A 27,784-nucleotide genomic window follows, 5' to 3' on the forward strand; every position below is an offset into this window, starting at 1 on the left:
GTGGTTGGGAAGCAAGTTTATTACCACACAGCCATGCCTGCACACACACACACACACAACACACACACACACATTCGTGTATTCTTTTATTTGAGTTATTTGACTGACCATGCTGGAGCACTGCCTTTAGTTAAAGAAATTGACCCCAGGACTTATTCTTCGTAAGCCCAGTACTTATTTTATCAGACTCCTTTGCTGAGCCACTAAGTTTCTGGGATGTAAACACACCAACATCAGTTGTCAAGTGATGGGGAGGAGGACACAGACACACAGACACACACATGACAGGATTCTTTCAATTTCCGTCAACCAAATTCACTCACATGCCTTTGGTTGGACCAAGGCTAAAATAGAAGACGCTTGCCCAAGGTGCCATGCAGTGGGACTGAACCAGGACCATGTGGTTGGGAAGCAAGCTTCTTACCACACAGCCACCTCCCTGAACTCTCTCTCTCTCTCCACTCCATTCTTACACTGGCTACCATTGTTCAGAATATCCCCCACCACTGCTAATTAGGGTACTTAAGTAACAGAGGCTGTGTACTGCACATACACACATGTGTGAGGTGCAGTGGAACCAAAAGCAGGTTAAGGTGCAAGAGCAATAAGCACACGAAAATAGATTCTCTCAAATTCCCAAGAAAATCCTTAAAAGTAACTGATAGCTTCTGTTACCTAGGTGACCTAATTAACAGTAATAGTGGAGGAGGTGGTGTGCATTCTAGAGGTACAGTGAGCAGAGTATGAAAAATCTTAAAGTTTAGGGATCAATTATTTCTGTTGATAAAGGGGTTTTTCTAAGGGGGTGAGCCAGCAGAAACATTAGCACGCCGGGCAAAATGCTTAGCAGTATTTCGTATGTCTTTACATTCTGAGTTCAAATTCCCCTGAGGTCAGCCTTGCCTTTCATCCTTTCGGGGTTGATAAATTAAGTACCAGTTATGTACTGAAGTTGATCTAATCGACTGGCTTCCTCCCCTAAAAATTTTGGGCCTTATGCCTATAGTAGAAAAGAACAAAGGGGTTTTTCTCTTTCGAAGGAAAGATAGGCTTGTGTGAAGCTTGTGTATGAACTTCAATGCTACATGGAAGTGAGACAATCTGTGAAGACTAGAAAAAAATGAAGCAGCCATGCTCTCCAGGGTACACTACATCAATGTGCACTAAAGATGGCATACAAATGGTGGCAGTGTGGTAAGAAGCTTACTTTCCAACCACATGGTTCTGGGTTCACTCCCACTGTGTGGCAAGTGTCTTTTACTATAGCCTCGGGCCAACCAAAGCCTCGTGAGTGGATTTGGTAGGTGAAAACTGAAAGAAGCCTGTATATATAAGTGTGTGTGTTTGACCCCCTACCACTGTTCAACACCCAGTGTTGGTGTATTTATGTCCTTGTAACTTAGCGGTTCAGCAAAAGTGACTGATAGAACAAGTACCAGACTTAAATTAGTACTGGGGTCGATTCATTCAACTAAAAATTCAAGGTAGTGCCCCAGCATGGCCAAAGTCTAATGACAGAAACAAGTAAAAGAATAAAAGAATGTACTGAGGAAAAAAGCTGGGCATAATTAATGAGCTGACAAAGCACAAATATGCAAATTAGGCTATTCATTATGGTGCTAGTCTAATGATTGCCTTATACGACTGCTTAATATGCCAGTGGTTCCCAAAGTTTTTTGGACTGCTGCTCCCTTGACACCCAGGCCACATTCCTAGCACTTCAACCCCAACTGACCATCACAAACATTGACCTCTTTCTGAAGCAAATTCAAAGCAACTGTATTTCATAAATAAAACTTAACTTAGGCACAGGAGTGGCTGTGTGGTAAGTAGCTTGCTTACCTATCACATTCTTCCGGGTTCAGTCCCACTGCATGGCACCTTGGGCAAGTGTCTTCTACTATAACCTCAGGCCGACCAAAGCCTTGTGAGTGGGTTTGGTAGACGGAAACTGAAAGAAGCCCACCATATATATGCATATATATATATGTATGTGTGTGTATGTATGTGTGTCTGTGATTGTCCCCCCAACATCGCTTGACAACCAATAGTTGCGTGTTTATGTCTCCGTAACTTAGCGGTTCGGCAAAAGAGACTGATAGAATTAGTACTAGGCTTCCAGGGAATAAGTACTGGGGTCGATTTGCTCGACTAAAGGCGGTGCTCCAGTATGGCTGCAGTCAAATGACTGAAACGAGTAAAAGAGTAAAGAGAGAGTAAAGAGTAATGAACTGATTATTTTGTTGATCTTACGTGAATCGCTCCCTTGTTACCCCCCCCACTTTTGTTCAATGACCCCCTTGGAACTTTCCACCGCCCCCGTGTGGGGGGACGGAATACTGGCCACTTTGGGAACCACTGTTCTATGCTATTAACCTCTTAATATTCAGATTATTCTCTTGAATGTATTAATTATTAACTTCGTTTTGAATTAATTATACAATATCTCATAACTTCAAGATTTCAATGATGAGATTATTTATTTCTATAATGGCATCGTAGGGTAGGTGTGAGAGACCAGATCTAGCTAGTTGGAATCTAAAACAGGCAAAATATTTGGATCAGATTTGGCCAGTTTAAATGCTAAACGTTTAACAGGAAAAGAAAGCCAGATAGGACTTCTCTGAGGATCAGTTAACAAATTCCCCCCCTCAACACATCAAAAAGCATAGAAGTGGGTTTACTTTTTTATTTTTATCACAGGGGGGTTTTGTAATATGTAAATTCATTTCATTGAACTATTTATTATTTTATTATATTAAAAAAGGGTTAAACCCCCATTTGTAATGAATGACCATGGGATTGCACCTAGAAAGTTCTCCTCCAAGACACAAGTCCAGACAAATCTTTTTGTGGAAGACCAGCAGTCGCCCATACATACCAGCCTCCCTTCTCTGTGCCACCAATATTGTCCAAGGGAAAGGCAAAGGGGCCAATACAGCTTGGCACCAGTGATGTTGCAACTTGTTTCTACAGCTGAGTGAACTGAGCAATGTGAAAATAAAGTGACTTGCTCAAGAACACAACACACAGCCTGAATGGGGAATTGAACTTGCTACCTCATGATTGTGAGCCCAACGCTCTAACCACTGAGCCATGTGCCTTCACCTTACTGTATAGGTTTGAGTTTTTATCGTTTGTCCTATTTGCTTCAGTTGCTGGACTGTGGCCATGCTGGGGCATTGCCTTCAAGAGTTTAGATGAACAAATCACTCCGAGGATTTATTTTCAAGTCTGGTATTTATTCTATCAGCCTCTTAAAGCCAAACCTTTAAGTTATGAGGATATAAACAAATCAACACTGGTTGTCAAGCAGAGAGGTGAGAACAGACACAAACAGAAACAGACACATGACGAGCTTCCATACAGTTTCCATCTACCAAATTCACTCACAAGGAATTAGTCAACCCAGGGCTATTGTAGAAGACATTTGCCCAAGGTACTGTGCATTGAGACTGAACCCAAAACCATGTGGTTGTAAAGTGACCACACATGCACCTCAATTATACTTTAGGCATGGCTGTGGGGTAAGAAGCTTGCTTCCCAACCACATGGTTCCAGGTTCAGTTCCACTGTGTAGCAACTAGGACAAGTGTCTTCTACTATAGCCCTGGGCCAACCAAAGCCTTGTGGGTGGATATGGTAAATGGAAACTGAAAGAAGCCCCTCATCTGTGTGAGTGTGTATCATTGTGTTTTTCCCCCAACCATTGCTTGGTAACCAATGTTGGTATGTTTACATCCCCAGTAACTTAGTAGTTCGGCAAAAGATGCCAATAGAATAAGTACTAGGCTTACAAAGAATAAGTCCTGGGGTCGATTTCTTTGACTAAAGCCCCTTCAAGGCAATGCTCCAGCATGACAACAGTCAAATGAACTGAAACAAGTAAATGGATAAAAATTAAAAACTAAAAGAATAACGTACATACATGTGTATATAATTCTATGCATCAGATAAAATTTAGGCCTAAGTGTAAACACTTAAACTTAAACTTAAACACTCTGCATATATGAGTATCATAATACAAACTGCAAGTGTATATAAATGTATAAGAGGTTATGTATGTATCAGCAGCATTGAGTCTGTATATAAGTGTATGTATATATATATATGTGCGTGTGTGCGTATTTATTTATGTATATATACATGTGCGATTGTATGTGCATTGTTTATACATGTCTGTGTATGTGCATGTTGCGTATATATGTGTATGTATGTTACTTGTTTGGAAGAAGTTTAGTAGTAGCAGAAAAGTTGCATCAGTCAGTTGATTACTATGCATCCATGTATTTGTGTAGATATGTTTGTGTGTGTGTGTGTATGTATATATATATATATGTATGTGAGGGTGTATATATATATGTATGTATGTGTGGTGTGTATGCCAGGTGTTTTATAACAGCAGTATGATTTCATCAGTTGATCACTCTCAAGATATATGACTGTATGTATATATATATATGTATGTATGTATTAAGATATAAGTCTGTGTGTATATGTTTACACACACATGTATATATGTGTATCAAGATATGTGAATGTATGTGTATCTCTCTCTCTCTCTATATATATATATATATATACACACACACGTTTATGAATATCTTTATGAAGAGATGTATGTTTTGTGTGTATGTGTGCCAGATGTTTAGTAACAGCAGTGAGACCTCATTCTGTGTGTGCATATATATATGTGTGTGTGTGTATACATGTATGTGTGTGTGAGGGCCATATGGCTAGTAACACCAGTGAAGCTCCTTCAAATGTATGCATTTGTTTGTATATGTGTGTGTGTGTCTACGTGTGTGTGTATGCATGTGTATTTGTGTGTATGCATGTGTATTTGTGTGTATGTATGAATACGCATATATCTATGCATATTTGTGCTTGTGTGTATATAAATAAGCTCCAGATGGTTAGTATGAAGTGAAACCCCATTAAAAGATGGCTATTGATAAAACCCAACCCCTTTCTTCCGATGTTGCCATTAACAACTACCAACCATTACCTCTCAAGTACTACCACCTCCACTGCAGCCAGCACTACAATCACTGCTTTTATCCTTATTCTCCCAAATTCTCTCTGACAGGGAAATGCAAACAAAACCTTCAAAGTTGCTGAATGAAATCTGGAGAACAGAAACAGTATGGAAGCTCATAAGTGCAAACCTTCCTGTTTTAGAATGATCATTTCTGTATGGCCCCCAGTATAGCACCACAATCTAGCCTTTAGGTGCCTTTTACAGAAGGGCTCAGTTCTTATTCTCCAGAGCATCAATCCTTTGGAACTTTCCCTCCACTCACATTGATGTTGTTGTTTAGCCCCAGGTAAACCCTCATTGAACATGCCTATGATTCAAAGACATTCCAGTCACGGTCATCTTGTCTACTATTTAGATACAGTCCATCCATGACCACAATTTCCAGTGTCCCACTATTTTTGCAAGACTGTAGGATATAATATGAGGGATATTTGACAGCTATTTCTTGTAAGGTAAGCTACCACATGACACAATTAAAGATATTTCACCCAGGAACTCCCATCTTATGAAGGGTATGTCACACTTATTCTTTAAAATGGAAGGGTGTTTGGCAGCTGTTTCTAGCAGGCTCTTGTCAAACTGTCTGACCTATGCCAGTATAGAAAATATACATCATTTGATGAGAATTCTTTCTTCTGGCTAAAATGAAAAATAAAGAACTAACACTACCACTTTAACCATTCCAACATTATCCACCAGAACAACATCCCTCACTGAAGAACAAGAAGAACAAGAAGAACAGGAGGAGGAGGAGGAGGAGGAGGAACAACAACAACAACAACAGCAACAGCAACAGCAACAACAACAACTACTACTACTACTACTACTACTAACAATACCATACCTCAGGAATGAGAACCCAGGTTCCACCACCACCACCACCTATTATCATTTGAGTATTAGGTAATAATATTCTAATGATGATATAACCATTCAGTAATATTCGTATGAGGAAACCCTGAACTCACCACCACCACCACCACCACCCCTGCCATCATTACCATCACCATAGGGGTATTGGGTGATAATTGCAAAAAGAGATACACTATTTATAAAGATGGTTCCAGAAGGCACACCTATCTCTAAGACATCTCTGGCTACCCTGGAAATATCATTGCCACCTGCCAACACCAGCTACTCTACCCATATTTGCTGATAGACGAACTGACATACTTGTTATATAGCTTCCTGAAGTAACACTACCTACCTATCTACCCTACCTCACCTACCTACCTTGGTAACTACACCTCATTAACTATGCATACTCCATCATATAAACCAAATATACATTTGCAGGCATATTCATTAACTATGCACAGCATCCAGCCAACATCTCAACAAATGCAGCCCCCAACCATGTTACATCATCTGTACGGTGAGCCAACAAAAGAGCCATTAACTTATGTAGTCAACCTGTCTGTTAGAAATAGCAGCTAAATTTCCCTTGTATCATAAAAAACTGTCTTAACTCTTTAGCATTTAAACCATCCATATCTGGCCAAAATATTCTATTTGTTTCATGCTCAAACTGGCCAGATACAATCTCTTGTGCCTACCTCACAATGTCATACTAAAACTTAATCATATTATCAAAATCCTGAAGCTACGATATAATTACTTATTAATTCAAAACAATGTGAATAAATAAGGATTACATTTGACTGGGTAATCTGATTGCTAAAGGGTTAATTCATGAAATAATGCAGGTTTTGTAATAGTGAATAAATGGTAGGGATATAAAGGCCCCCTTTAGTCATGAATGACCATGGGATTGCACCTAGAAAGTTCCCCTTCGAGGCACAAGTCCAGGCAAGGTTGTTTTGCGGTGGAAGACCAGCAGTCGCCCATGCATACCAGTCTCACCTCACTGTGCCACCAATGTTGTTCAAGGGAAAGGCAAAGGGGCCAATACAGCTTGGCACCTGTGACGCTGCAACTCATTTCTACAGCTGAGTGAACTGGAGCAACGTGAAATAAAGTGTCTTGCTCAAGAACACAACACACAGCCAGGTCTGGGAATTTAACTCACATCATGATTGTAACCCAACACTAACCACTGAGCCATATATATATATATATATATATATTGGCGTTAGGAAGGGCATCCAGCTGTAGAAACACTGCCAGATCTGACTGGCCTGGTGCAGCCTTCGGGCTCCCCAGACCCCAGTTGAACCGTCCAACCCATGCTAGCATGGAAAACGGACGCTAAATGATGATGATGATGATGATGATATATATATATATATATATATATACATACAAATATAATTTTATTCTCAATGAGGAAATATATATGAGGAAGTATTTAAATTTAAATTCTTTTATATGGTGAGATGAAGGGGCCTACTATCTCTAAATGAAAATATATATATATATATATATATACATATATATATATATATATATACGCACACAGAACACCTGGAATATCTATGATTTGTATGTCTGCTCCGTAAGAGTTAACCTGGCGTTAAACAACAATAACAACAAGAATTATTTCTAAGCTTATAATCTCCTAATCTACTTGAAATGTAACATCAGTGTTGGATGATATGGTGGATTTGAAAGAAATTCAAAATGGTAAGGCAGATAGATAGGACATGGAAGCGGATAAAGACTCAGGTTTCTAATTCAACACTAAAGAAGATAACTCTGTATGCATCTGGGTGTTTATATATGTATGTATGTATATATATGTGCGTGTGTGTGTATGTATGTATGCATGCATGCATATATCTTTTATTCCATTGCTTGTTTCAGTCATTTGACTGTGGCCATGCTGGAGCACCACCTTTAGTTGAACAAATCGACCCCAGGACTAATTCTTTGTAAGCCAAGTACTTATTCTATTAGTTTCTTTGCTGAACCACTAAGTTACGGGGACATTGTCAAGTAATGGTGGGGGAGACAAACACTCACACACAAATACATACATATACACACACACACACACACAATGTGCTTCTTTCAGTTTCCGTCTACTAAATCCACTCACAATGCTTTGGTCGGCCCGAGGCTATAGAAGACACTTACCCAAAATGCCATGCAGTGGGACTGAACCCAGAGCCATGTGGTTGAGAAGCAAGCTTCTTACCATATAGCCACTCCTGCACCTCTGTATATATGTATGTGTGTATATATGTATGTGTGTATATATATATGTGTGTGTATATATATATGTGTAGAATATGGATTCTGGAGTACACATGAAGTTATGAACATTAGAATGTGAATATTGATTTTTCAACCCAATATTTAGATATTATTTGAAAGCGCATGGCTCACTGGTTAGTGTCAGGCTTATAATTGTGAGGATGTGAGTTCAATTCCTGGATGAGGAATCATTTAGATCTCCATGTAGATTTTCATAATTCAGTTTGATTACTGTAGAGTTGTTAATTAACTTCTATACAAAATAGTATCACTAGTTATGACTTACAGAGCAAATGTAGAAAATAGCACAAGGTTCTGGGTTCAGTCCAACTGAGTGGCACATTGGGCAAGTGTCTTCTACTATAGCCTTGGGTTGCTCCAAATGCAAGTAGATGCTCAACCACAATGTATCCTCAGGGAACACTTTATTGTATCAAGTAACACAATTATCCCTAACTTCATATAATAAAATGTTCCTTGAGGACTAAAAAGAGCAGAAAGGTGTGAATGAATTAGCTGAGTGCACAGGTTACCGTATCCAGCTAAAAGACCAGGTGGTCATGTATTCACCTCTTCAGCAAGACACACCCTCCTGTGCCTCTATCATACTTTCATATCCCTCAATACTACACACCACTCAGTTGAGGACGGGGTCTTGTATCTCGAGTACCTGGTAACCTCACTAGTGCTGGTGCCCTGAAAAGTTCACCCAGTACACTCTCTATAAAGTGGTGGGCATTTGGAAGGGCATCCAGCTGTAGACACCATGCGAAAGCAGACTTTGGAGGTCAGGTCAGTCCTCTGACTCATCAGTTCGTGTCAAACCTGGCAGGGTGAAAGGGATGTTAAATGATGAGGATTCAATGAATTCTGTCTGGAAGAATGGAAAAATAATTGCTAAAAAACAATGATGATAATATGTCTACTTGTATATTACATAAAATTGAAGATCTTATGCACATTATACACAAATGCATGCGTGCGAGTGTGTGTATGTGCGTGCACCTATATATTCATACATGTGAATATACACACAAATGTATATAGACACACACGCAAACACACAAATATATAGACACCCACATGCACACACACACAAATGTATATAGATACACACGCACACAAATATATATAGACACACACATGCACAAATATAGACTCACACACAAATGTATATAGACATACATGCACACACACACAAATGTATATAGACACACACACACGCAAATATATATAGACACATGCACATACACACAAATATATATACACACGCACATATACGCAAATGTATAGACACACACGCACACAAATATATATAGACTCACACATACACAAATGTATACAGACACACACACACACACAATGTATATAAACACACGCATAAATGCATATAGACACACACACATCAAATGTATATGTAGATACATAGATATAGACACAAGCATATGTCGATAGTCACAGGAACACATATATAGATACATAGACACAGGAACACACACATGTAGATACACACAGAGAAACTCTCTCATGGAGATTCACACAAACACTCATATATGCACTCGCACACACGTTCATGCATATATAAGTGTATGTAATAATGATATTAAAGTGATGCTCTTGTAGATCTAATTCCAATCTCCCACTTTCGTTTCAATTTAATTCCACTGAATGTGAAAAAGGGATATAACCTTAAAATCTGCTGTCGACAGAATCGAGATACAATTTTCTCTATTAACCCACATAGTTTGATTCATATCAAAAGGTGGTTCGTTTTGGTTTGACATAAAACTTGTGTTTATTCAGGAATAATGGCTAATATCCATTACATTAATATCTTCGCCATTACTATGTAATATACTTACACACATATATATTTTTGTTTACACAAAATGATATATAATATATACATTTCTGTGGCTTACATTAAATAAATGAAGAATATTTACCACATGTATGAAATAAACATGAATGGCTGTGTGGTTAAGAAGTTTGGTTCTCAACTATGTGGCCTTGGGTTCAATCCCAGTGCAGTGCCTTGGCCATGTGTCTTTTACTACAGCCACAGACTTTGCCTTTTATCCTTTTGGGGTTGATAAACGTACTAATTGAACATTGGGGTTGACTGTCTTGACTTCATCAGCCAGGTTTTTCGTTGTCCAAACGCTGATCTGGAACCCAACCTAGGTCCCCATATCTACAGTGTTCACCGCTGGAATAAGGAATGGTTGGAGATCATGCGGTCATTAGCCTCAAATCGCCAGGCCTGGTCGGCGTTTGTGAGAGATGTAGCATTGAGGATGAATGAAGCTAGCTCAACCCACCCCGGGTGAATGCTGTTAAAGAAGAAGAATTGGGGTTGGTGTAATTGACTTATCTCTTCTCCCCAAAATTGCCGGCTGTGTGTCAAAATTTGAAAGTGATAGAATTAGCAGTGCGTCTCCAACACTCAACTTGAGATTTTGATGGAGAATATTCATTTATATCTGCTTTAAATAGCAAATTATAATCAGAGTGCCAAAGACCAGGTTTAGCCAAGTTTCTATCAAAAGGGTTCAAAACAAAACCAGATTCTAACTGGAGCACCAAAATGCAGCTTTACCTTGAGCATTAGGGGGTGGTGGTGGTGGTTAGCTGCTTTAGCACTTTCACTATCTGTGTCCTCATGAGTGATTTTGGTAGATGGAAACTGAAAGAAGCGAGCTGGCAGAAACGTTAGCATGCCGGGTGAAATGCCTAGTGGTATTTTATCTGCTGTTACGTTCTGAGTTCAAATTCCGCCGAGGTCGACTTTGCCTTTCATCCTTTTGGGGTCGATAAATTAAGTACCAGTTACGCACTGGATTCAATCTAACCAACTTAACCCTTTGTCTGTCCTTGTTTGTCCCCTTTATGTTTAGCCCCTTCTGGGCAATAAAGAAATAGGAAACTGAAAGAAGCACATGTATGGATGTGCATATGCGTTTTGCGATTGACGTTGGATAACAATTGTAAGCAAGTGTCAATGTCATGCAAGCGGCAACCACTTTCAGTCTTTTGCGAAAACAGGTCTGTTTCTTTTACATTCTTTTACTTGTTTAAGTAATTTGACTGTGGCCATGCTGGAGCACTGCCTTGAAAAATTTTAAGTTGAACAAATCAATTTCCAGTGTTTATTTTTACTTTTAAGCCTGGTACTTTTTGCATCCATCTCTTTTGCTAGATGACTAAGTTACGAGGATGTAAACAAACCAACATTGTTGTCAAGCAATAGTGGGGATCAAACACAGCCGCAATGACACACACACACACACACACACGATAGGCTTTTTTCCATCTTCATCTACCAAATCCACTCGCAAGGATTTGGTTGGCCCCGAGGCTTTAGCAAAACTTGCTCAAGGTGTCACACAATGGGACTGAACCTAAAGCCATGTGGTTGGGAAGCAAACTTCTTACCGCACAGCTATGCCTTCAATTATGTCTGGACATGGATGAACATTACCTTACATGGTAAACAGGTGAGGATATTTAGCCAGAGAAAAATCTACCTCAGGATATTCCACGTGAGCATGGAAAACTGGATGTAAACATGATGATGGCATAGACGTACACATATGGAGAGAGAGAGAGAGAGAGAGTGGGGGAACAAGGGAGAGATTTCCAGTTTAGCCAACACTACTATCAAATACAGATGATGAAAACAAAAAACAAAAAAAAATGCCAAACAACGCAAACAAAACATCCACTATGTTTATATCTAAAATGTAATATTTTTAGCTGTCGACCAATTCTTGGTTAAGAGGAAATACTAGTCTGCTAGCAGAGAATGGATTTTGATTTGAGATTAGAAAACAAGGAAGTAGAAGTAGAGAATCTGTTGACTGATGCATCCACACACACATGCTGCACGCATGCACATGCATTATCAGCATCATCATTACCATTAGCATCAGCCATATCATCCCTGTTGCCATTATAATAATCACCAGGATGGTGGTGATTCACATCATCACCGCCTCCACCGTCAATTATCATCTAACGCCACAACTAACATCATGACTAATAGATCCACCATAAATACCATCTCCACCACCAATGCTATCATAATCAAATCATTGCCATCACTACTGAAGTCAGCATCATCATCATCATCCTCAAAACATCATACACACTACCAGCACCTCTATCACCACCACCACCACCACCCCTAATGCTCAAAGTAATGCTGGCTTTTTATGCTCTGACTAGCATCTTTTGTTCTTAACCCTTTTGATACCAACTAGCCCAAAACTGTCCTTGGCTCAATGATTATGATTTGCATTTTAAAGAGATATAAATGAAAATCTCCCATCAAAATTTCAAGTTAATTTAGGCTCCGAACACAGCTTACTAACGACAAAATTGTTTTAATAAATTCATTATTTTAAAAATTAATTGAATCAGAGGTATTGAATATGGTAATGGAAGGATTAAATATTGAAGGAAAAGTGTAGGTATAAAGAGTTTATTACAATATATAAATTTAAAAGAACATTTGAAGCTCAGCATTGAGGTTTCAAATCCTTACCTTTTTATATGATGAGGAAATAAAGAAACCATACCTACATTACAAGTAATAATCTCAGAAAAACACTTTCACCTATGCCATCAATACAACCAAATATTCAATAACACTTACGATCAAACTCTCATATTCTGCCACCCATAACTCATCTTTTATTTGCTTAAACTCAACAAATCATTTATCTCAAGTTTTTATTTATAATGTATTTCCATTATTTATATATAACATGGCAAGCTGGCAACATCATTAACATAGATAAAATGCTTAGTGGCATTCCTTCTGGCTTTATGTTCTAAGTTCAAATGCTACTGAAGTCAATCTTGCTGTTCGTCCTTTTGGGGTCAATAAAATATAGCACTGAGGTCGATATCATCAATTAACCCCTTCCCAAAAATTGCTGGCCTTGAGCAAAATCTTGAAATACTTAAATATTAAGCTATAAATCCTACAATTTAGAAAATACACAAAATTTCATTATCAATTAATGGAAACTCATTAACATAGGAAAAGCAAATTACAGACCAGTTTCCAGGTAAAAGAAACAAAATCATGAAGATAATTTTTTGTATATAGATGCAGGAGTGGCTGTGTGGTAAGTAGCTTGCTTACCAACCACATGGTTCCAGGTTCAGTCCCACTGCATGGCATCTTGGGCAAGTGTCTTCTATAGCCTTGGGCCAACCAAAGCCTTGTGAGTGGATTTGGTAGACAGAAACTGAGAGAAGCCTATCATATATCCCAAAAACCTGTTGGCCCATGATCTCTTAAAGCCAACAGGTTTTTGGGACTTGATGATATGCCATAAAACTAAACCCTTTATGGACGGGTAACCTAAGATAATCTCATAAACCGGTCTTCCTCATTTTTAATATATGTATATATATATATATATTTGTGTGTGTGTGTGTGTGTTTGCCATCATTGCTTGACAACCAGTGTTGGTGCGTTTATATGCCCATAACTTAGTGGTTCAACAGAAGTGACTAATAGAATAAGTACGACTAAAGATTCTTCAAGGTGGGCCCCAGCATGGCCACAGTCTAATTACTGAAACAAGTAAAAGATATATATAACCACTCTCTTGTATTAAATCAACAAAACCCTCACATTTCACATTCATTCTTTACTATCAACTGTTTGTCTTATATTTTTTTTATCTAACAAGTAATAGGCGTTGTGAGTATATGTATGTTTTTTTATGTGTATGAGAATTATTGCTAATGTTACTTTAATGCTTGTTAATCTTGTATGAAGATAGAGATAAATAGATATTTGTAACATTCAATTATTTTTTAAATACTTTATCAATTACTCCCTTAGCTGGCTTTGAACAGACTTCTTTCAGTAGTTTGTGGTTTCTGTTAGTCTTCAAATAAGTAAAAGGTATTAAGTGAAAGGTATTGAGTCATCCCATAATAATGTGATTTTTTTCAATTGCTTGAAAGTTCGATTTTAACAGTTATTTTTTCAAAATTTATTATGGAAGTGACAAAGGAACATATTCAGTATATTTTGTTTTACGAGTTCAATAAAACACAACAACGCAACGGAAAATGCGAGGAATATTAATGCAGTATATGGGAATTGGACAATAAGCATAAACCAGTGTCAACGGTGGTTCCAGAAATTCAGAGCTGGAAACTACAGCCTAAAAGACAAACCTTGTCCTGGAAGATCTGTAGAGCTCAACAAGAATGTCCTGCAAATACTGGTGGAACAAAATCCCCTCATAACTTGAGGAACTAGTAGAGAAGCTTGGATTTGGTTATTCAACAATTCCTCAACACCTGCGTGCCATTAGAAAACTCAGCAAATTGGGTCAATGAGTTCCTCACAAACTTCCCGAGTTTAATTGCACACAGAGTGAATGTGTGTTCTTCTTTGCTGTCACGTCTCCCGAATGAACCTTTTTTGGACTGAATAGTGACTGGTGATGAGAAGTGGGTTCTCTATAAAAATGTTGAGTGCTGAAGACAGTGGGTAGGGAAAGGAAAAACACTGGCACCCCAGGCTAGAGAAGGTCTTCACACATGTATGGTGTTGTCATCCGTTTGATGGGATATGAAAGGTTTAGTCCACTTTGAACTTTTAAACCCAAACCAAACAATAACATAGGAGATCTACTGTGAGTGGCTTAAGTCTGCGCTTGAGGCAAAATGACAATCTTTGGTTTCAAGACGGAAGGTGTTCTTCCATCAGGATAATGCTTGCCCACATACAGAGAGGATGATATTCCAAAGGCTGGAGCAGTTCGAATGGGAAACAATGCCCCACCCACCATATTCGCCGAACATTGCCCAATCTGATTATCATTTATTTCGCAGTTTTAAAAATGATCTGGTCAGAAAAAATATGAATACTGTAGACGAGGTCTCTACAGTACCGAAATGGTATTTTTGGTCATGGACAAGTGAATTTTTGAAGAGGAGCTTTGCAAGTCTAACAGATAGATAGAAGAGCATCGTAGAAAATGAAGGAGAGTACATTTTGGATTAAAAAAAGAGATTTGTTTATCTTAATTTTGAAAAATAAAAGAAGTATAAAAAAACACATTATTTATGGGATGACCCAATATATGGACACACATCATAAAGATGTGTGTACAAAGACATACAAACACACATTCAGAAATACATGTGCACACACACACACAGATGTACACACACACACACAGATGTACACACACACACACAGATGTACACACACACGAATACAAAGACACACATGAAAGGAAACACAAACACAAGACAAGCTTCTTTCAGTTTCCATCTATCAAATCCACTCCCAATAATTTGATCAGCCTGGGATTATAGAGTAGGAGTCACTTGCCCAAGGCACCCCATTGTGGGACTGAACATGAAACCATGTGGCTGGGTAGCAAATTTCTTAACCATGCTCCCTCTCTCTCTCTCTCTCTCTCACACACACACACACACCACACACACACACACACACCATTGTTATTATGCAAAATTGTCATAAGTTCAAAACATTCCTTTTCAGAGAATGAAAAAATAGTTTCTGCATTCCATTTCTTTTTACATTAGCAACAGTTTCAGCTTAAAAATATTACTTTGTTGGGTGCATAAAATCCTTATTCCATGCCTGAATGATATTTTCAATCAGAAATATTTTTGCAAAACTGTCGTATGTGAGACTTACTGCACTTTTAAAAAGTGCTGAACCATTGTACTACATTTTGCAGTTGGAGATACGATAGTTTGACCAAAAGAACCGGCTACCGGCTATTGCAAGCAAAATTAAATATTGAAAAAAAAAATGCTTTTAGCCAAATTTGGAAGTATGACAGTTTAACATAATGGAATGATATATATTATATGAGAGAGGGTGAGGACAAGATGTCAGAATTGTTTGCTCACTGAGTAAAATGCTGAGAGTAATTTCTTTTGGTTTTTTGTTCCAAGTTCAAATTCCACTGAGGTTAACATTGCCTTTCATCCTTTTGGGGTTGATGAAATAAGTACCAGTTGATCACTAGGATTAATGACCACCCCTCCCCCCAAAATTTCAGGCCTTATACCTATAGAGGAAAGAATTATAATTAAGATTAAGGCAGTAAGCTGGCAGAATCATTAGCACACTGGGTGAAATGCTTAGCAGTATTTCGTCTGTCTCTAAGTTCTGAGTTCAAATTCTGCCAAGGTCAACTTTGCCTTTCATCCTTTTGGAGTTGATGAAATACGTACCAGTTATGCACTGAGGTTGAAGTAATCAACTAACCCTCTTCTCCCAAATTTCAGGCCTTGTGCCTTTAGTAGAAAGGATTATTATTATTGAAGTTTTAGCACACCAGACAAAATGCTTAGCAGTATTTCTTCTTGTTTTGAACATTATGAGTTCAAATGCTGCCAAAGTTACTGTTGCTTTCCATCCTTTTGGGATCAATAAAAATAAATACCATTTGAATACTGGGGTCAATGTTATTTACTGGCTGCTCTCCCCAAAAATTTCAGACTTTGTGCCTAGCGTAGAAAGGATATATATATATATATATATATATATATATATATACTAGCAGTAATACCTATCGTTCATCGGATAATTACTTTTACTCTTTCTCAGGAGTCACATTCAAAGTATTATTATATATGTAATAGATTTCTCAACGGGGATTTCAGGGGAGAGTTTCAGGGAGTCGCTGGCGATGTATCGTGATGATCAAAAATCCGGCCTGCTAAAATTTGGTTACAGTGATTCAAACTGCAGACTCAACGCAAAATGGTCACATTTAATTCAAAGCGTTAAAAATGTTATGAAAACGATTGGTATGTGTTCACAAAGTCCAAACGATTAATACGTAAAAAACCCTCCAGGCTACATCCCGAAAATTCATTTCTTTGCCGAATTTCTACAATGTTTACGGCGATTCGTTTTTATATCTTGATTTTTTATTTTTCATGCAATTTACGCATGCTTGCACGCGTGGTGAACAAAGTTCACGTCAAACAGCTGACTGAGTAAAGTTCACTATTCAATGCATGGGATAAGGCCTAAACAAACACATTATAATATATAGACAGATGCTTATGAAAGATGCAAGCACATTAATTCAACAAATAATGTCATTATATTCATATATCATACAGTCAAAATTGAAACTTCAGTCTTATTCTGCATACACATATATATACACACAGGTAACAAACACATGCTTATACATACATGCGCATAAACATCCACTAATACATATATAAAGAGATTTTATCCTTTTACATCATACAAAAGATACACGTATGTACATACGTAGAGTTCACAGATCAAGAGGTAAGAGATAGGCCGTTACGGGCTATGCTTACGTTATTATTAATATATATATTCACACACACACCCTTGTAAGGGGCATGGCTTAGTGGTTAGGGTACCTGGCTCACAATCATAAGACTGTGAGTTCAATTCTTAGCAATGCATTGTGTCCTTGAGCAAGACTATTTCACATTGCTCCAGTCCACTTGGCTGGCAAAAATGGGTAGTACCTGTGTTTCAAAGGTCCAGCCCATGTCACACTCTGTGTCATGCTGAATCTCCCTGAGAACTACATTAAGGGTACACACGTCTGTGGAGTACTCAGCCACTTGCATGTTAATTTCATGAGCAGTCTGTTCCATTGATCGGATCAACTGGAATTCTCATTGTCGTAACTGATGGAGTGCCAGTTTTACAGAGAGAGAGAGAGGGAGTGAGAGAGAGAGAGAGAGAGAGAGAGAGTGAGAGGGAGAGAGAGAGAAGAGAGAGAGAGTGAAAGAGAGAGAGAGAGAGAGTGAGAGAGAGAGAGAGAGAGTGAGAGAGAGAGAGAGAGAGAGAGAGAGAAAGGTGGCAATAACATCTAGCAAAAAAATGCAAAAGAGAAACAGAAAACAAAATGTTATAATAAGCAAGTGGCACCTTGAGCAAGTGTCTTCCACTATAGCCCCGGGCCGACTAAAGCCTTGTGAGTGGATTTGGTAGACGGAAACTAAAAGAAGCCCATCGTATATATGTATATATATATGCATGTGTGTGTTTGTGTGCCTGTGTTTGTCCCCCTAGCATTGCTTAACAACCGATGCTGGTGTGTTTATGTCCCCGTTACTTAGCGGTTCGGCAAAAGAGACCGCTAGAATAAGTACTAGGCTTACAAAAGAATAAGTCCCGGGGTCGAGTTGCTCGATTTAAGGCGGTGCTCCAGCATGGCCGCAGTCAAATGACTGAAACAAGTAAAAAAGTAAATCAGAATTTCTCAAAATAAAGAATGTACCTCACATTTGGTTAAGTTCAATTTTTATCAAGTCTTAGAGAAAAACTAATTCAAGAGAATATATAAATAGTAACAATTGACCTCAGATTCTCTCAGCAGAACACAAAGGCTGTATTATTCTAATGAGGAAAAACAAGAACTTGTATCAAAACAATCATCGTCTTTGCAAACAGAATGGTATTTATGTAAAAATAAGAAGAAAAAACAAAGACAACAAACATGAATGGTGGTTAATAGCCACAGACATGGCTGTGTTGTTGTTAAGTAGTTTCACAACTGTATGGTTCCAAGTTCAGTCCCATAGTGCAGTGCCTTTGGCAAATGCATTCCGTTATGAGATTGGGTTGACCAAATTCTTGTGAGCGAATTTGGTTGACAGAAATTGAGTGCAGACAAGGCAGTGAGCTGGCAGAGACGTTAGCATGCCAGGTAAAATGCTTAGCGGTATTTCAACTGCTGCAATGTTCTCAGTTCAAATTCTGCCAACATCGACTTTGCCTTTCATCTTTTCAGGGTCAATAAAATAAGTATCAGTTATGCACTGGGGTTGATCTAATTGACTTAATCCCTTTGTCTGTCCTTGTTTATCCCCTCTGTATGTAGCCCCTTGTGGGCAATAAAGAAATAAGAAACTGATTGCAAACAAGCCTGTTGTGTGTGTGTGTGTGTGTGTATGTGTGTGTGTGTGTGTGATGTCAGCATGGAAAAGAAACATTAAAAACAATGATGATAATGATGATGATGATGTGTGCTTGCATTTGTCCTTCACTACCACTTAACCTTTGTTGGTTTGTTTACATACCTGTAACTTAGTGGATTGCAATATATGCATGTATATGTGTGAGGGAATGTATGTACATGTGGATGTATGTATGTGTGCATTATGGAGTCAAGGATGCATATGGGGGCTGTATTATACACACACATACATAACATTGTGCACATACAGAGAGAACACAAAACAAAGATGAACACTAAGGTTGGTTTGTTCAACTGACTCTACAAGGCAGTGCTCCAGCATGGTTGTTGTCAAATGACTGAAACAAGTAAAAATAGAATAGGTGGAATTGGTAAATCCTGGGATAAAATTTCATTTTGGAAGTTACTACTGAAGAAATTGAAACCAAGATAAAATACTTTTGTGAAGATGAAGCCAAAATGAGGGTCAAAATCATGATGATGTTTGTTAGGCGGCTGATGAAGGAAATTCCCCAGTTGTGTTGAATTCGATTTTATTCTGTTTTGTCTGTTTGTTGTTAATGGCTGATAATTTGTTTTTGTGTTGCTTTCTTTTGGTCTGCCTTACTAGGATTAAACAAGCTTTGGTCATTTCTGATTCCTGGTGGGGTTAGTTACAGGGTTAGATATAATTTTATTCATACAGACTGCAAATAATTATTGTTTGGTAAGGTTAATATTACCATTATAAGGGAAACATGAAGCACATGTATGCATACACACACACATGTGTGTGTGTGTGTGTGTGTGTGTGTGTGTGTGTGTGTATTATATATGTATATAATATACACTCCTTGTGCATCCTTGATGCCATAATGCTTGTATACATACACCCACAAGCACATACATTCCCTCACACACACATATATACATATATTGCAATCAACACCACTGATAATAGTTAAAAACACTGAACATAGCATCTGTCACAGAAATTTTACAGCAGATGAAAGCATGTCTACAGACCACCACCACCACCACCACCACCACCAGCACCACCACCACCACCAGCACCACCACCAGCACCAGCACCAGCACCACCACCACCAATAAAAAGCTCTGAAGTAAAGACATTGCAACCATCATTATCTTAATCACTTTGGATGGTATTACTAAGTTTTGTTGGATGATAAACTTCTGACAGTAGATAATGGCGAAAAATAGGAAATATAGCAGTGTTCAAACAGGATAAGAACTGTGTTCTTAATCTCTCACATTGGTAAGAACATTTGGGGAAACATTCAGTGATGGTGGTGGTGAGGGTGGTGGTGGTGGTGGTGGTGAGGATGTGATGGGTGGAGGGAGTTAGAAGAAGGGGCTAAAAATAGGGAGAAAATTATACTGATAACATTATAATTTTTTTTTTAGAAAAGTGCAATTATTGACATAGTTCTTATTGTTGCTTCGCCCCAGGTCAATCATGATTGAGTTGGTGGACATGATGAAAGAAGGCATTCCAGCTATGATGATCCTGTATTTTGTGAGAAAGAGAGAGACAGACAGACAGAAACCGAGAGAGAGTGTGTGTGTGTGTGTGTGTATATATGTGATGAGGTATTTATTAACTTGTTTCAGTCACTGGACCAGGGTCATGCCAGGGCTCACTTTTATAAAACAAATCAACCCCATGCTTTTTGCTTAAAGACTATTTTTTGAAGTCTGGTATTTTTTTTTATTATTGGAATCTTTTCTGAAACTGCCAAGTTACGGGGATGTTAACAAACCAACACCAGTTGTCAAGTGTTGGTGGGACAAACTCAGTGACCCTGAGACCTACACCAGAGGAGTGCAAGCTCTGATAGACACCCCTCCTCCCTACCATTACTGGACAGCTCAAAGGACTGAGGCCAGGCTTATATGGACTTCCTCTACCAACAGATAAAAATGGGTTCGTGTAAGGCTAAAAACTGCTACCTAGACAACTGAAAAATTTACTGAAGCTTTGATGACAATACAAAATCAACAAGACCTGAGAGAGGAGCAGAAAAGACAGCTCAGGGTTGAGAAGAGAGAAAAACACCCATTGATGGCCTATGCTGTGTAGGAAGTGAAGGGCTTTAGGAACTCTATCCACTGATTTAAAACTTAGATCATCAACTTTCAAATATAACATATTTATATTTAACATGCGGTTATATATAACACACACACACACACAAACATATATATATATATAACATACAATTGAATCATCATCACTTAGCATCTATTTTCCATGCTGGCATGGGTTGGACAGCCTGACAGGAACTGGCAAAGCTAGGGTCCATACCCGGTTCCATAGTTTGTTTTAGCTTGATTTCTACAGTTGGACGCCCTTCCAAACACCAATCACTTTACAGAGTGTACTGGGCGCTTTTCATGTGGCACCATTGCCAGAGCTTTTCATGTGGCACCAACACCAGTGCTTTTCATGTGGCACCATCACTCAACAATGCTTTTGTGAACAGATGTTTAGCCTGTGTTGCGTGTCATGAAGTGGTTCAAAAATTTATTCCTTCCTGGATAGGAAGCCAGTTAATCACAACTTTCCCTCATTGATCTTTTATGCATAGATGACAGCTACACAGATAAGCTAAAGCCATATAAAATAACATTGCACTCAGAAACACAATGAAATGGCTGCTGTAGATTCCAACTCACGATGAGAGAAAGAAAGAAAGAAAGAAAGCGGGAGCAATTAATACCCTGCGTTATCTACCCAGCCACCAAAAGCTGTTAATCTAATGCAAAAAATTCCACAAAAATTGTTCTCAGGTGTCTTGGGATTCAAAATATGGATATGCTAATGTAGACAAAGAGAACCTAATACCAGGATGAAAATAGGTCCTGTTCTAACGAAAGGTAGCAAAGTATATCTTCAGAAATAGATGCATGCAACAACTCCTACAAGTTTTTTGGTAACTTGTGAATATCTGTCTGTCTGTCTGTCTCTCTCTCTGTTCCGTCTGTCTGTCTGTCTACCAATGTGCTTAACCATCTGTTTGTCTATCTATCTGAGAACATACTTTGGTGTTAAACTTACCTACCAACTAAAACACCCACCTGCTTACCTACTAGTTTAGCTAACTACTTACCTACCCGAACACCTGCCCACTTAAGTGTGTGTGTGTGTGTGTGTGTGTGTATATATATATATATATATATATACACACATACACCTATACATAAATATATGTATATACAAAGAAAGAAAGGGTGCAGTTAAGCAAGCATGTGTGTGTGTGTATATATATATATATATATGCATAATATATTCTAGCTTACCTTGTCTCATACACACACACACCTTATTTGCTTGTCATTTTATTGTGGCCATTCTGGGGCCCCACCTTGAAGAGTTTAGTCAGTCAAATTGACTCCAGGACATACTTTTAATTCTGATGCTATGTTAATCAAACTACGAAGTTATGAGGACATAAACAAACCAACACAGTAGAGAGAGACAAGACCACAGACACACACACGCACACACAATATTGCTTTCCATCTACCAAAATTCACTCAGAGTATTTGTTGGCCTAGGAGTATAGAAGACATTTGCATAAAGTAACATGCAGTAGGACTGAACCTGAAACCTCGGGGTTGCAAAATGAGCTTCTTACCATGTGGCCATACCTGCACCTAGCATATGTAAAAAGGAGCAAATGGTGGATGGGAGAACATAAATATATGGATAATAATCCATTAAAGAAAATTTGCTTCTCATCAGCATCATCCTTTAACGTCTGTTTTCCATGCTGGCATGGGTTGGACTGCTTGAATGAAATAATTTCTGGCAATGAGGGGGTAACGATATTTGTAAAATGTTTTTCAGAAAAATGAGGGTGCTGAGCAAAATAATATTGAGCCCTGACAACTAATTTAAGGATAACTGTGTAGGTGCAAGCATGGCTGTGTGGAAAGAAACTTGGTTCTTAACTACATGGTTCTGGGTTCAGTCCTATTGTATGACTCCTTGGGCAAGTGTCTCCTACTATAGCTCCAGGCTGGCCAAAGCCTTCTGAGTGGATTTGGTAGATAGGAACTGAAGGAAGCTCATGTGTTTGTATCACAATCATCATCATCTTTAAACATCTGTTTTTCATGCTGGCATGAGCTGGACAATTTTACCAGCATTGGCAAGCGGAACCAAATTTTGGGATGACTTGGCTTGGTTTCTACAGCTGGATGCCCTTCCTAACGCCAACCACTTGACAGTGTGTGCAGGGTGCTTTTAATGCCCGACCGGCATGAACACAGTTACATGGCTCCCGGTACAAGACTCTTGCAGACCTGATCCTCTTCACCAGGGGATGTGGCCTTAACACTTTTTCTGTGAAAGATGGATCTTCTTTTACTTACTTATTTATATATATTTATATATATATATATATATATATATATATATGAGAGAGAGAGAGAGAGGGAGGGTGCGACAGGTAAATTGTCACCATTTTATATTTTTAATTTTGCACATGCACATTGTTTGATTTTGTTGATTACACAGTAATGTCAAGCCAAGTGGAATCGTAGTCATGGCCAATACCAGTGTCATGTGACTGGTACCCGTGCTGGTGGCATGTAAAATGTACCTTTTGAGTATTGGGTCTCACGGAGGCAATGAGAAATGGCTAAGACCCCTTTAGCATTCTGCTGTGCTTGAGAAGACCCATCAAACCAAGTGAAATTGTAGTCATGACAGATACTGGTGCCGTGCAATTAGCACTCTGCTGGTGGCATGCAAAAGCAGCCAATGCCTTGCAGAGGGTTTTTTTGCTGGTGGAAACTGCTGAGAATCTGTCATGTTTTTAAATATGCATGTATCATTGTTGTGTGGTGCATGGTTGTCTAAACACAGGATTTCAGCTTAAATAAGCCATATACAGTAATCCTTCGACTATCGTGGGTGCTATGTTCCAAAAACCCCTGCGACAGGTGAATATCCACGAAGTAGAAACAGTACTTTACTGTATATTTTTCTTTTGTTATTTTTATAATTTGTATATATTTATTTCATTATAAATGCAAAACACCACCATGGAGGAATCGACATAAGCATAAATAACAAACCACGAGATGGCAAGGGATTAGTGTGAACCACAAAGAAACGTATTGCACGATTTTTCCTCCACATGCATTGACTGAAAGCAACATTTGAATATACTGTGTGTGCATGCATGCATAATTATGCATGTGTGTGTGTGTGTGCATGCTTGTGTGCATGTGCATGTGTGCATGTGTGTGTGTGTGTGTAGCATATTTGATAGAGTAAGCCAAGAAATTTTAAAATTTAGTTTTAATAATGAGAATCAATTATATAAATAATTCTGGTCAAGACAGGAAGGGGAGACAACACTAAATTTTAAATTAAATGTGTGTGTGTGTGAGAGTGTTGCTATTCCTTGCTTGTCACCATTTGGGGTACTGTAGCTTGAGTTAGTTCAAACTTGACCTAAGATAGCTATGGCCAAATGCAAAGAAGAGAAGAAAGCACAATAACCAGGTCACAGGCAGATTGGGAGGCCATGGGAGGCACTGGATGGGATCAATGTGATCGATGTGATGGTGTGTAAAGTAAATGAGGGAACTGGAGAGAAGGAGAATGTCAACAATACAACTGTGTGTTTGTGCAAATCTGAAATAAAGCAAATACATCACACACACACACGCACACATATACATACATACATACACACACACATAAACACACATACATACATAAACACACATACATATATGCACACACACATGCACACACAGCTCTGTGTGTGTGTGTGTCTGTTTATACATACCTAGACCACCTTTGTTTATTAAAAAAGCAAGTAAGTTGCATTAAACAACTGAAAATAGAGAATGACAATTTGTTCTACCACCACCACCATCATTGCCACCGCCGCCTTCACACCACTTTCACCACCACCACCATCACCACTGCCACCACCTCCCTTCCCTTCCCCACACACATGTTCAGTTCTAGAACTGAAAGTTAATATGTGAGTGAATGTAGATCTGGATGTGGTGGGGGGAGGGAGGGACGGGGAGGGTTTCGATTCTAAGTGTGTGAGAACCGGAGTTGGGGTGTGGAGGAGGCAGGGGAGTAAGAGATTCCTGAAACACAAAAGAACTGAGCTGTTTGTATATATGTATATGTTGTGTGTATGTGTGTGTGTGTATATATATATATATATATATATATACATACACACACACACAAACGCACATGCATGCACGCACATAACCTGCTGCCAGACACTTTCTTATTTTTACCACCTGTCTTAAAAGAACCAAAATGGGAGACTGAGCAGACTTTAGCTTGACCTGCTAAAAATCATAGCCAAATCTCGCTCCATATTGTACCTTGCCATCATCATCATCGTTTAACGTTCCTTTTTCCATGCTGGCATGGGTTGGACGGTCTGACTGGGGTCTGAGAAGCCAGGAGACTGCACCAGGCCCCAATCTAATCTTGCAGTGTTTCTACATCTGGATGCCCTTCCTAATGCCAACCACTCAGAGTGTGTAGTGGGTGCTTTTTATGTGCCACTAGCATGGAAGCCAGTCAGAGCGGCACTGACATCGGCCACGTTCAGATGGTGCTTTTTACATGCTACCGGCATTTCCAATTGATTTGATTTTAATATTGCTGATGTTGATGTACTCGACACAATAGGTCTCCTCAAGCACAGCCTGTTGTCCTACGATCCAAGGTAATTTTGAGTGGGTGGGTTATGTGCCACTAGTGTAGGTTAAAAAAAAATGAAAAGGAATAACACACTGGATAATGTAGTCTCAGGTACCTCTCTAATGCAAGTTTCAGACCCACCAGGTAAAAATGGTCTTCTTCAGGATTGTCTAGTAATATTCAGGAATCTAAACAACTGAATAAAAAGTAATATTTATTCCCATTTAAACATGGATGTTCTTTTAGAACAAGCTATACTGTGCTAGTTACCATGAGAAAAACTCTCATATTGGTTTCTCTCCTGTTATCTTCAGCAGTGAGGTTTCTTCAAACAGAACAGTCATGTTTTAGTGGGGATAACTATTAGACCTTGGTATTAATACTGCCTCTGTAGCTAATAAATATTTTTTTACTTACCAACCACATGGTTCCAGGTTCAGTCCCACTGTGTGGCACCTTGGGCAAGTGTCTTCTACTATAGGCTCGGGCCAACCAAAGCCTTGTGAGTGGATTTGGTAGATGGAAACTGAAAGTATCCCATCGTATGTGTGTGTGTGTGTATATGTTAGTGTGTCTGTATTTGTCCTCCCACCATCACTTGACAACCAATGCTGGTGAGTTTACATCCCCATAACTTAGCAGTTTAGCAAAAGAGACCTATAGAATAAGTACTAGGCTGACAAGGAGTAAGTCCTGGGGTTGATTTGTTCAACTAAAGGTCAATTCTCCTGTGTGACACCTTGGTCAAGTATCATCTTCTGTAGTTTCAGGCTGACCAAACTCTTGTTGGTGGATTTGGTAGACAGAAACTGAAGGAAGCCCATCATGTGTGTGTATATGTGTGTACATGTGTTTCTGTAGGTCTCCCATCACTACTGGTGTTGGTGTGTTTATGTCCCCATAACTTAGCAGTTCAGCAAAAGAGAGTGATAGAATGAGCACCAGGCTTTAAAAAATTTTTTTTAAATAAGTGTTGGGGTTGATTCATTTAACAAAATGTGCTTAATGGAGGTGCTCCAGCATGGCAGCAGTCTGATGACTGAAACAAGTAAAAGATGAAAGACTACACACAGAGTATACATCCACATTCAGCTGTCCAATTGTAAGATAGAGAAAGAAACAGTTAAGGCCATTCATTACGTCAATTACCTGGAGATTATAATACTGAGGGGTTTAGAGATTAAGAAAATAATTAAAAAATAATAATTTAAAAAAGCAGAACAAGTAAGTGGAACATAGTAAAATCTCCAGGAAAATTCAATTGGCTCTTGACCCACACCAGCAAAAATTTATATGAGATCAATATTACTAAATGAACATTGATTTTGGCACAGTACCATTACATCCGACACTAAATTCCTAGTTTCTGAATGCAAAATACTTTATATAGAATATTAGGAATCAGATGGTAACATTGTGTGATTAACGGAAGATATTGGTTAATGTGTGTTCAGTTGATGAATTGATAAGATTGTCACAAGGGAGATGATTTAGATGTATCTGTTTATGAGATGGATAACTTGTTTGGGATGTACCCAAATGGAGAGTAATAGGAGAGAGGTGGGGAAGAGACTTTGTAAAATCTGAGCAAGAATGATGGATTGGGAAGTGAGAGAATGGCTTGGAGATGGTTTGGACATATCTGTTGGTTAAATGGGAAACTTGTTTGGAATGTACCCAATAGGAGAGGAAATGGCAGAAATAGGAGAGAGAGAAGTGGGGGAGAGACCACGAGAAATCTGGGTAAGAATGATGCAATGGAAAGTGCAAGAAGAATATGAATATGACTTAAAGGATAGCACAGGATTGGTGTGTTTGGTGAAAATTTATCAAACCCTTGTGCATCCCATCCAATGATGAGGTGAAATTTGTTGACATCTTCCATCAACA

The 27,784-nt window shown here is 38.7% G+C and overlaps 1 protein-coding gene and 1 long non-coding RNA gene across 37 annotated transcripts in view; one reads left to right on the plus strand and one right to left on the minus strand.

Annotated features, from left to right (window-relative positions):
• Positions 1-27,784, minus strand: part of LOC115218249 (neuroblast differentiation-associated protein AHNAK) — a 500,913-nt gene that overhangs the window by 463,077 nt on the left and 10,052 nt on the right. The window lies entirely within an intron of this gene.
• On the plus strand, positions 1,969-13,628 carry LOC118765743. The gene is made up of 3 exons (XR_005001615.1): positions 1,969-2,015; positions 2,704-2,707; positions 13,511-13,628. It is a non-coding gene; the product is annotated as an uncharacterized LOC118765743 (long non-coding RNA).

Source organism: Octopus sinensis, linkage group LG13, assembly GCF_006345805.1.
Source record: "Octopus sinensis linkage group LG13, ASM634580v1, whole genome shotgun sequence".
Lineage (NCBI taxonomy): Eukaryota > Metazoa > Mollusca > Cephalopoda > Octopoda > Octopodidae > Octopus > Octopus sinensis.